General features: G+C 32.5%; 1 long non-coding RNA gene across 1 annotated transcript; it reads left to right on the top strand.

The window, feature by feature from the left end:
- The first annotated feature begins 981 nt into the window (after positions 1–981).
- On the top strand, positions 982–4,043 carry LOC111886714 (uncharacterized). The gene is made up of 3 exons (XR_002848530.3): positions 982–1,137; positions 1,213–1,384; positions 3,578–4,043. It is a non-coding gene; the product is annotated as an uncharacterized LOC111886714 (long non-coding RNA).
- The last annotated feature ends 7,809 nt before the right edge of the window (positions 4,044–11,852 follow it).

The raw sequence follows: 11,852 nt of genomic DNA, 5'->3' as shown, positions 1-11,852 counted from the left end.
GTTACAGTGACACCAGTTTTCAAATAGATCGAGACAACTTTTGTTCGCAGTCTGGCTGGGTATTCTTACTGAATGGAGGAACGGTTACTTGAAAAAGTTCCAAGCAAGACACATTGGATGATTCCACATGTGAGTCTGAGTATATTGTGGCAAGCGAAGCATCAAATGAAGCGGCTTGGCTGAAGAACTTTATTGGAGATCCAAAGTCGTTCCAACTATTCAGGAGCCCATGGAACTGTTTTGTGATTTGAGTCTTTGAGAAACTACTTTGGCCACATATATAACATTAAATAAAGTGTAAATAACGAAATATAAATTACTAACTCATGATTTACCTTACGACAACTTTTCATCACAGATGTCAAGTAGAACAAAAATGAGATGGAGCTTTCCGCTAAATGTCATATACTTTCAAGTTAACAATCTTATATTAAAATCTAAATTTACTTTAAGAGATATGATAATTCCATATTATAGAATTACTTAGCGCTATGTCATCGATCAATGTGCAAACGTTAATAATCATGCACGAAGAACTATTTCATCAAGATCAATGCATGTTGTGGTGTTTTGATCAAGACTTTTAACAACCAATATGCTTAAGATGCCATCTCCAAGACTTGGAATTTCTTACCATATTAGCTTTGTATGTATATTTTTACAAACATTTATAATGATGCATGAAATGCCAAATTTACTTTCTACGCAGCAGACCCCGAAACTTACCTAGTATATATAAGTAAAGCCTATGGCGTAAAATTTAAGAAAAGTGGTTTTTCGATGATTTCTATAGATTTTCTAATGCTTTTGATGATTTTTCACGAGGTTGACACCTAGCAATTCAACAATAAACCTCATCAAAATTTAAAAAATAATATAAATTTTTTAAGGACTCTTAAATCTTAATTGATATTTTGGGCTTTCTCTGTTGACCCAAACTATTGGGTTTATGGATCCATTTACTCACCCATCTTCATATTTTCTGTTAAGCCCTTGCCAAAAATCAATTTCATATGCTATCAGGTCGAAACCCTAATCTCTCTAGAAAAACTATTGCATCTTATCCCAATTCAGGTTCTTAATCAACATGATTCATATGCTTACATGGATTTTAGAGCACTATGATCGAATGCTAAGGTAATTTTTGCGTTTCTTCATCGGAAAGTGATACGATTGTTTTAGTCTTTGGACTTCCCTTTGTCGGTTTTGCAGGTATTACAAACTGGAGTCGGAAATCGCACATGCACTTCAGCCTCACATCTTCATTTTCTTGCTTTCTTCTTCTGATTCTTGATGATCATTCCCAAAATCGAAAAGAAAAAAAAATAGAAACATTAAACCCCAGTTGGGTAACCACGAAACTGATGAAAGATGTTGATTTGAGGTAAAATCTCTTTTGAAGCATCTTAATAATTCAAGGTTTTAATTTTTAACTATGTTGAACATGGAAATAACTGTTTTGAAATTGGGATCATTATCTTAGACTCTAAAGCATCCAAATTTGTTTCTAAGTTCACTTAGAATCTTGATTTTTTGAAGTAAAATGGGAACATAGTTGATGAATTTTGTTGCAAGGGAAAATAATATGCTCCATTTTTATAATAGTTGTGTTATAGCTATCAGAATTACGTTATAGTCGAAGGCGAGTATTATTATAATATTTTGATTTGAGTTTTCAGTGATTATCTTATACATAATTTAACTCTCAAGCTTAGTGTTGTTTCTTAAATCTATATATACACATCTTGTTTTGATATGGTTTTTAGGTTTAATTTCATGGGAAAAGGAATGCTAAAAATAAATAAACTCTCGATAATTATATGTATAATACGTAGGACTATTACTTTTGGTTAATTGAATGCATATTTTCTTTTGCCATTTTGTGTATTTTCAAAGTAACGAATTGAAAAAAAAGTAACGAATTTTACTAATCTTGATGAAATTTTTTAATCTGAATCAAGTCTCCTAATGCTCAGATTCCAAGATTGTTGAAAGTACAATTGAAAAGTTTTGATCAGTATGAACAATTTTCCGATTACATCTTTGCAGGATCAAGAATCTTTATATCCATAATCAACCCAACAAATGAATTCCAGGCAATCGGAAAATTTTAAGACAAAGTGTTTTTTTATTTAAATATTAAAAAAAGCTTTATAAATCCAACCCAATAGTTTTTGAATCATACACAAAAAAGCCCTTTGTTGTGACTTTTAATTACAATTTTGATTTAACTTCAAACTAATATTGATTTCTTTCATATAAGCAACCTCAAAATCGGTTTTGAGATTGATGTGATTGAAGGGGTTGAAATTGTACCTTTTGAAGAGCAATTGATTTTATTATTATTATTATTATTATTATTATTATTATTATTATTATTATTATTATTTTGCGTCATGTACTTTAGAGCAACCATGTTTCTATTTTTTGTTAATTTTTTCTTGTGACCTATAATCATGACATTATAAAGAAAACAAAATATATTACCAACATCTCATAATAGCATTGTGCTTTCTAGAAATGACCAAAATACAAAATACCAACATATCAAAACTTTAACCAAACTACGTCCTACACAATATTGCATATACATTATAGCATTATATACACTATAACATTATATTTTTTTTCATTTTTCCATTATAACATTGTACTATACTAAACTAACAGTTACCAACATATCATTATAGCATACTACTTTACAAATTAAGGTCATGATGATTATAGCATCTTACTTTTTTTTCCCCATTATAACATTGTAATTTTAAAATACACTTAAACTAACAATTACTGTGATTGTGGTAGTGGCTGTGTCAGTGGTTGTTCCTGATCGTACATAGATACAACCTTAGAAGGTTCACGCTCGATGCCTCTGGCCGCGTTGATAACCCAATATTCTTTCAAAATATTTTTTAAATCCTTTAGTGTTATACCCCTTGCTTTAGAAGAAGCTTGAGTTTGTTGATTGATCTCTTGGAGTAAAAGATTCCGTATTTTCAAAAAATGATAAACATCATAAAATTAGATTGCTAAATACCCCTTGACGATACAAACACTTATATGAAACTACAAATTAACCATTTAGGTATTGTTGCTCGACTACTGGGCTACTAAATACCCCTTGACGATCGGTATTAGGCTTACAAATTGCTTTGAGTCGAGTGATGTCTTATTTAACATTAAAAATTAGATTAATTATACTTTAAATAAACAGTTAAATATATCGTAACTTACTTCTTTGAAATATGCTTGTGATCCAAGTTAACCTTATCCAAATCAAAATTTCTCTATAAATACAAAAAAGTTAGTTAATTAAATACTAATTACAACTAAACTTAAAATGTTATTTAAGTTACCTTTAGATGCACGACTTTGGCATTCCTTAAAGTAGGGGAAACATTGTCCGAATCAGATACACTAAAAGGGACGTTCTCCCATATATACATCCTAATATCATGTGTAAATGATATTTCTATATTTATACACATTTTTAGGAAATATTTTAATACATTTTATTTAATATTTTGGTTATATGCAAATATATATAGTACTTATTGAATTAAATTGTATTTTGTAGCCAATAGAAACACTCTTGAAGAATAGGGGCCAGAATTGACAAGAATTGGAACTTTGGAGGATGGAAGCTTAAAAGAAGAAAATTCCAGCGAAAAACCCAAATCACGACCTGGCCATCAAAATCACGACGTGGAGTGAGTATTCTGAAAGATAAAAACGCGGGAAGTCAGAATCTTTGCCCGATAAGGATTGTACCAAAGTCATGCCATCACATCCTTGTTCACGTCGTGGAGCACGGAATTTTCAAAACTATAAATACTCCTTCATTGTTACGTTTTGAGGAGACTTTTTTGAAAGGTTTTTGGAGAGTTTTTTTGGAAGAGAATTATTCTGAGAAACCGAATTTAAAGTCTAGAAAGTGCACAAAACATCATTGGAAGGAGAATTGCTTGGAGATCGAGAGATAGACCTCTTCTTTTTGTAGGAAACGAAACTCAAGTGAAAAATATAATTAAAAATATTAGTCACGATGTCTTATAATAAATGAATAAAAATAACTAATAAATATATCATAATAAGATTTACCATCCTGTTCGTGTTGTCCGTGACCAAAGCCTACTGGAGGTGGTGGATCCCCGACTCCATCACCTCCATGTCTTAGGCCCGTAACATCCGCCATCATATAAAAGAGTATTGCCCAACTAACCCCTATATATAGCCTACAAAATTACAAGATGTACAATATAGAAACACAATATGAATAAAATTTAACATTGCACTTTCCATTATAACATTGTACTTTCAAAACTGCATACAGATACACAAACTATTTTTTTTCATTTTTCTCATTATAGCATTGTACTTTCCAAATTACATACAAATACACACATATTAAGCCCTTGTACTTTACAAATTAAGTTCGTGATTATTATAACATTATACTTCACAAAATAACGGCATGCTTATTTTTTCCATTATAACATTGTACTTTACAAATACTCAAACTACATATATAATTTTTTATACATAAACATACACATATACATACATACTACTCATAGAAAACACATATACAAACATGATACATATGCATATGTAATACAAATACAAACACACATATACATACATAATACACATACAAAATATAGATATACATACAAATGCTATATTCCATATTCGATCCCTCATGTGTTCCTATATTTCATATTTATACCAAACCATGTGACTTTATTCTTGTTAGATACGTACTATTTATTTATATAACCATGTTTTGTTTTTATTTTAGACCATCTCCAACCCACTCCTATTTTTTCTCTTAATAATGGAGTAAAAAATGAGGTAAATAGTGTTTCATCTCCAACCGTACTCCATTTTTTACCTTATTTTTAACCCCAAAAAGTATATTCCTAGTATATTATATTATTTCAACTTAGATAGATTGTCAAACACACCCCTCTATTAATTTTGTTTTAACAAATAAAAATAAATTTTATATTTTTGATTAATTAATATAATTTATTATATTTCATAATATTATAAATATTAAACATTATATTTAAATTAAATCTAATAGATAAAATAAACTATAAATGTATAAATATATAAAATTAGGGATTAAACCCGACAATTGAAATTTCATCCTCATATTTTTAGATATGAATAGTATCACCCAATATATTGGGTAATACTATTCACATCTCCAAATATGGGGGGAGAAATGGGGTAGGGTTGGAGAAGAATGGGAGAGAAAATAGAGAAAAAATGACATTTGAGGGTGGGTTGGAGATGTTCTTAGCAAATTATGTAAACAAGCAATTTTTTATATAAACTATACAATCATATTCTAAATTCATCAAATGTCTTTGTCATACTTGATAAAAAGAAGATTGATACTTATAAAAACATTCACGCTCTTCGTTGGTACCACCTTATTACAATTTTTGCCAAAAAAAAAAAATTGTAAATTTAGCCTAATTAAGTGGATTTTTTTTTTCTCAATGTAATACATAACAAACATAATATAAGATTGTCATGTTCTATTATATCATATGAAACAGACATTGCTCATATATGAAATGTAGTATTAAATTTGAAAGGAGTTTAACTCCCAACCTAAGAATTGTAGATATTCATTGATAGTGTTAGTCAACGTGAACATAAAACTCGAGGGCAAGAACAATTCACACTCTTAATACATTATTGCATACACAAAAACAAAGCAGATAAACATAAATTACTTATGTTTTATTATGATATTCACATTTGTGATATATATATATATATATATATATATATATATATATATATATATATATATATATATATATATATATATATATATATATATATATATAAAGAGTTTATAGAAAATCTTAAAATACACCAAAACTTATGATGATGTGAACATATATGAGGATTCAATAGGGATAGAAGAAAAGGAAACGAAAAAAAGTAGTGAAGACATCACATGGCGTCGTCGATGATAAGCTAAGTCGTCGTTGGTGATGAGGTGGACTACTGGCAGTGTACAAGTTGATGATTTTGCAAAGGTCTCGGTGGTGAGCATAGAGAACTGAGGACGAAAAGGGAAAAATCAATCCATGGGAAAGAAAGTGAGGATGAAAGGGGTCTAATGTCGTTGACTTTTAGCGACGACGTCTGATCATTAGCGGCGACACCAAATGCATTTGTTTGATGTTGACACTAAAACCTAATGTATTCTTGTAGTGAGCTCTACATTACGGCGATGAAGCTCTATATTGGTTGTGGGCACTATGATTTGGCTCTATGAACCGGTGATGTCACTAGCACTAAGAGATTATTATGTGTATCTTGTTAATATTGGGTAGTTTTAATTTTTTACTATCATTTGCAAATGAAATATACATTTTTTTTATTAATTCTTTATCTCTTGGTCATATCTAAATGGTGTAGATACATTGTTATAATAGGAAAGAAATTGTATGTTACTATAATGTTTAAAGACGTTTTATAATGATTTGTCTATTATGAGTTTTATTTCTTTACTTCAACCATGTGCAAGGAAAAACTCATTTGATGATCTTCATTGACAATGTATGTATTTTTGAGTAAGAAAGATTTTTCTTACTTATCTAAATATTTTCAGTAAATATGTTAGAAAAACATTCATTTGTGTAACATCTCAAAAACATGATAAAATTTTTCATGTTTAATTTAAAGGAAATCATTGTTTTCAAGCAAACCCATCTAAAAATTAAGTATTAAAATACAAATATTTCCCAAGATTCAATGTTCATAAAAACAGGAAGATGTGCACGATCATACATTCGCTTTCCCACGATCTTCTGAAGTAACTGAAACAATAAACTGCAACCATAAGCCAAAGCTTAGTAAGTTTCCCCCAAAGTACCATCACACAACATAACAAACAATGACATGTAAAAATGAGCCTTCAACATGACTGGACCGCCTCGCAAGGCCTACAACCTATCTGACCGCTCTACAAGCCTTCGACATGACTGGACTGCCTCTTAGGGCCTACAACCTATCTGGACCGCCTCAGGTGTCTTGGCCTTCAGTACAAGCATGACCACCTCAAACCAACCACAAGATGTCGATATATGTAACGAATAAACATAAACACATATCTAGCAAACACAGATAATCATACAGATCTACTAATCAATCATCTAACTAGCATAACACCATCTTATAAACCAGGATACATAACCTAGTGGGGCGACATTGATGCCTTCGACCCACAAGTACAGTGAGAAAAACTCACCTTGCATTCCAACGAGTAGTAGAAAAGTACACAACACCGAGTACAAATCCAACACCAACTCTATCGACAACCTCAACGAGACCGGTCACCTAAACTTAGCTAATAATCCCAAAAGACCTAAATTACCCTAACTACCCTAGGTCAACCGTGGTCAAAGTCAAAATCAATCCATACTCAAAAATCCCACAATCCACTAGTTATATCATGACCCCTAATGGTCATGTCGTGACCTAATAAGTCCAAAACAGTCGAGGAATGCCATCCTCATTTCGTGAGAACGCTCTGATCAGAAGTTCTTAATGAAGCTCTTAATCCCCCTTTTGGCCAAGCAACCAAATCCATAGTGTCTTATTTACTCCAGAACATCATAAAAGTCGTGACTTTTTGGACATGCATGTCTAATGCATGTCCCAAACACCAACTAGGGAACAAAGAAGGAACACCAAAGTTCATGCAAGAGTCTTAAAACTCAATCATATTCCAGATCCAACAACTATACTACTTAATGGACACTCAAGATCCATAAAGTTGGCAATTTTATGGATTCCAAACACTACATCATCTTGTATATGAAAGATTAAGCATAAAAACATAGATCTAAGCTTCTGGACTCATAAAGCAATGAACTTGATACTCAAAAGGTCCAAAAGGTGTGAGTGTGCTTGATGGAGGGACTTGAATGCAAAAATGATGGACTAGATGCTCTTCCTCTTCTTCTCCTTATCTAAAATCACCAAAAACTAGATCAAATGTGGGTGCTAGGTTTTCAAAAGGAGAGTGCAAAGAGGTGATGGAGTGTAACATCCCGAGAATTTGGTAGGTATTCCCGAACCCTCTTCTATTATTACCTTGCCATTTATGGTCCTTGGGGTTAGAAATGAAGAGCCAAGATAAGTTTAAGGACCAAGTTTGCAAACTTGGGTAAAAAGGGAGTACGCCGCGTGTACATAAGAGTACGCTAAGCGTATTAAGGTCCGCCTTAGTACGTTGGGCGTACTAATGTCTGGGTGAAACCCTAATATTTAGCGTTTGGGGCCTATATAAGCAATATAATGTGCACTAACACCTCTTTTACCTCAGCCTCCACAGATCAAAATCGTCTCTCTTAAACCCTAGCCTCCCCTTTGTGTGTTAAGCTCATTTTGATGTGTTCTTGAGTGCCTTAGGAGGAAACCATTGCATCAAAGAGTTGAAGGAAGAGACCAAGCTTGTAGATCTGAAGTTAGCTCGTGCACAAGAAGCTCCATAAGGTATAAAGTTCCAAACTTTATGCTTATATGATTAGATCTCTCCATTTTACTTTAAAAGACCCATTTCTTGTCCCAAAAACGACAAGGTGGTGTATGTTGTGTTTTGGACGAAAAGGACTGTCCTTCTGGACTCTTGAAGGGAACTTGAGTGATAAAAATGAGGTCCCATTAGCTGAAGGTGTCCCATGCATGGAAGGATAATGTCTTAATGGATTAAGACCAAACATTTATAACTTTATGGACGTCCAAAGTGATAAAGTTCACGACTTTATAGATCCTAGGCATGTTAGATCTCTAGATCTGAAGTTTGGGCTTAAGTGCTTAAGCCATTAAGCACTTAACAAGGTTTTGGCAAACTGTCCAGTACACCCAACGTAAATCCAGTATGCCCAGCGTATTGGGTCAAACACCCCGATGGTGGTCAATGTCTGATGAGTACGCCCCGCGTACCAGAGGAGTACGCCCTACGTATGTCCTCTATTGGGCCATTGGCTAACGGGCTTCGAGTACTGGGCTGTTTATGGATTATCTGGATTTGGGCCTTTGCTGGACTTTGTAAATAGGATGTTTTGGGCCAGTTGGTGGTAGTGGATCATGGGGTTAGGCCCAATAAGGAGGTTGGGTCCAATTTAGTAAATTGGGCCAAATAGTGGATTTATGCTTATGGACTTTCAAGTTAAGGACTTGGTGTGGGGCTTTGGCCCAACAAAAGGGAATGGACTTAATGAGTTATGAGGACACTTAATCATGGGAGTAATATTGGGTATTAACCTAGTATTTATTATTATGTTACAGTTCGAGATTCCCGGTGAGACAGCAGTCAGAGCTTTGCAGTATTTCAGCACTACTCGTGAGTTGAGTCACCTCACTATACTAAGGGGTCTAAGGCACCAAGGCCGGCCCATTGGATATTATATCCTAGCAATTGGTAGTATGTTGAGTATGAGTTAGTGTTGCATGATAGTTGCTATTCCAGTTAGGTAGATTTGTAGGACTACCTGTGTTATTATGTGATTATCTGTATGTGCATTAGTTGTGTTATATGCCGACATATTATGTGGGGTGGATTGAGGTGATACTGCTCCGTGCGTTAACCAACAAATCCGAGAGCATTCCAGATACGAGCTGAGGGCCATGTGGGGCATGCTAGACTCGTATTATGGGCTCGGGAGCATTCCGGTTACGAGCTGAGGGAGATTCGTACTGTGGGCTCAACGGCAATCTAGATGTGAGCTGTGGGCCCGAAAGGCAATCCAAACTCACACTGTGGGCCTAGGGGTAATCCAGTCTGTAAAGCTGTAGACCTAGTACATGCTGTTATTTGTATATGTGTTATGTGCAGTGTATCGGTATTTTGGGAGGAACTCACTAAGCCTCGGGCTTACAATTTCAGTTTATTGTTTCAGGTACATCAGGGGGTTGCGGCAAGGCGAAAGTGTGATCGTACAACTCCTCATGTTTTGTTTATGTTTCTGGGAAAACTTTGATATTAGACTATTTTGAAAATGAATTTGTAATAACTGTTGGTTTTAAATGTTTTGAAAAGTTTTAAATTTGCTTGGATTTTTACGGGTGTTACATGGAGGCTGAGGGTGGGCTAACCCTAAGTGCTCACTTCCTTTAAATACGGAGTTAAACCTCTAAAATTATGGTTTCCTCTCAGGCTGGTCTCACGTCGTAAGCCATAAGTGCTCACGTTGTGAGCCCCAAAGATGATGTGCGAGTTTGTTAACCTCCTCACGACATAACATACATATCTCACGTCGTGAGTAAGGCAAAACCTTTGAATTTTAGATTGACAATTGCTCACTGAATGTTACAATTTGGTAAAAAATAAAGTCGATCTATTTTTTTAAAATCCGTCAACCCGACCAATGGATGGGTATAACATTAGTTATAGTTGTGTGTAACAAATACAAACATATTTTTTACATGATTAAACATTATAAAGTCATGCTTTATTTATTTATCTTATGGAGATGTATTTTGTCTAATCTACCAAGCCATAACAACTTCATTTAACATCATTTTTTAAATAATGCATGCCAACATTGGGTCTTGCTTAGTTTATATATATATATATATATATATATATATATATATATATATATATATATATATATATATGTGTGTGTGTGTGTGTGTGTGTGTGTGTGTGTTTTTCATTGAATAAAGTTCAATATTTTGTAGGAATTAAATACTAAATTTGTATGAAAAATAAAAGTATTCATAAAACAATCCAATAAACCAAGATTGTTAAGATCGGGATCTTATATATGACCGTTTCCGCTTTGCAAGATCGTGAGCGTAAAATCGAATCAGATTGTAAAATCCAACCAAAAACATTTTAAAATACAAAAAATACGTAATCATCCATCTGTTAACCATCCGTTATGAATAAATACTTTAAAACATAAAAAATACATCTATAATACATTATTTAATGATAAACAATTCAAAATAATATTCTAACACAAAAAATATATTTGACTTTTTAAAAAAAAATATAAATTAACGAATCCAACGATCTTACGATCCGATCCTATGATCATACTGAAAAACGATAGAAGTAAAATTGGGATCGATTTACCTAGGTGATATCGTAGGATCGTACGATCCTTTGATCATAATTGTGATTTTAACAACCATGCATTACACTACACTTTACAAAGTTCTACTTTTTCTTTTCTTGTTTTACACGATACTTTAATAAAATTCTTGTTAAAAAAATATATGTAACAAGTCATAAAGCCTAATTTGAATTCATTTTTATTTTGAATTTGATTCCTTCCAATCCAAGCGACATTAAAATTTTACATATACTAACAATATTCAATGTAATACATATCAACATGGTAACAATATTTAATGCCATACATATCAACATCGTCTCACCAAGGTTATGAAACTTTTCTCTTTCACGGATATACTAAGTCAAGCCATCGTATTACTATAATATGTCTTAATCATATGCAGTTAACCGGCTGTTAATTATTATATATATCAACAAGTTTTGCTCACAAAACAATTACATTAATTTGAATCATCATTAAAAAGTAGAAATCATAAAATAAACAACAGTTTATCAATGCTAGTTTTTTTTTTTTTTTTTTTTAATTGTGCCAAATCACAATATCTACAAAATACAAGATAACTTCCCTTACTCTGGTCATTAGGTAACCACTTGTCTTATGTATCAGATTCAAGTGTGTGTATATATATATATATATATATATATATATATATATATATATATATATATATATATATATATATATATATATATATATATATATATATATATATATATAAGATTTAAA

The sequence above is a fragment of the Lactuca sativa genome, chromosome 8 (assembly GCF_002870075.4).
Source record: "Lactuca sativa cultivar Salinas chromosome 8, Lsat_Salinas_v11, whole genome shotgun sequence".
In the NCBI taxonomy this organism is placed as follows: domain Eukaryota; kingdom Viridiplantae; phylum Streptophyta; class Magnoliopsida; order Asterales; family Asteraceae; genus Lactuca; species Lactuca sativa.
Note: the sequence above shows the minus strand (reverse complement) of the source record. Positions and strands in the feature narration are given on the sequence as shown.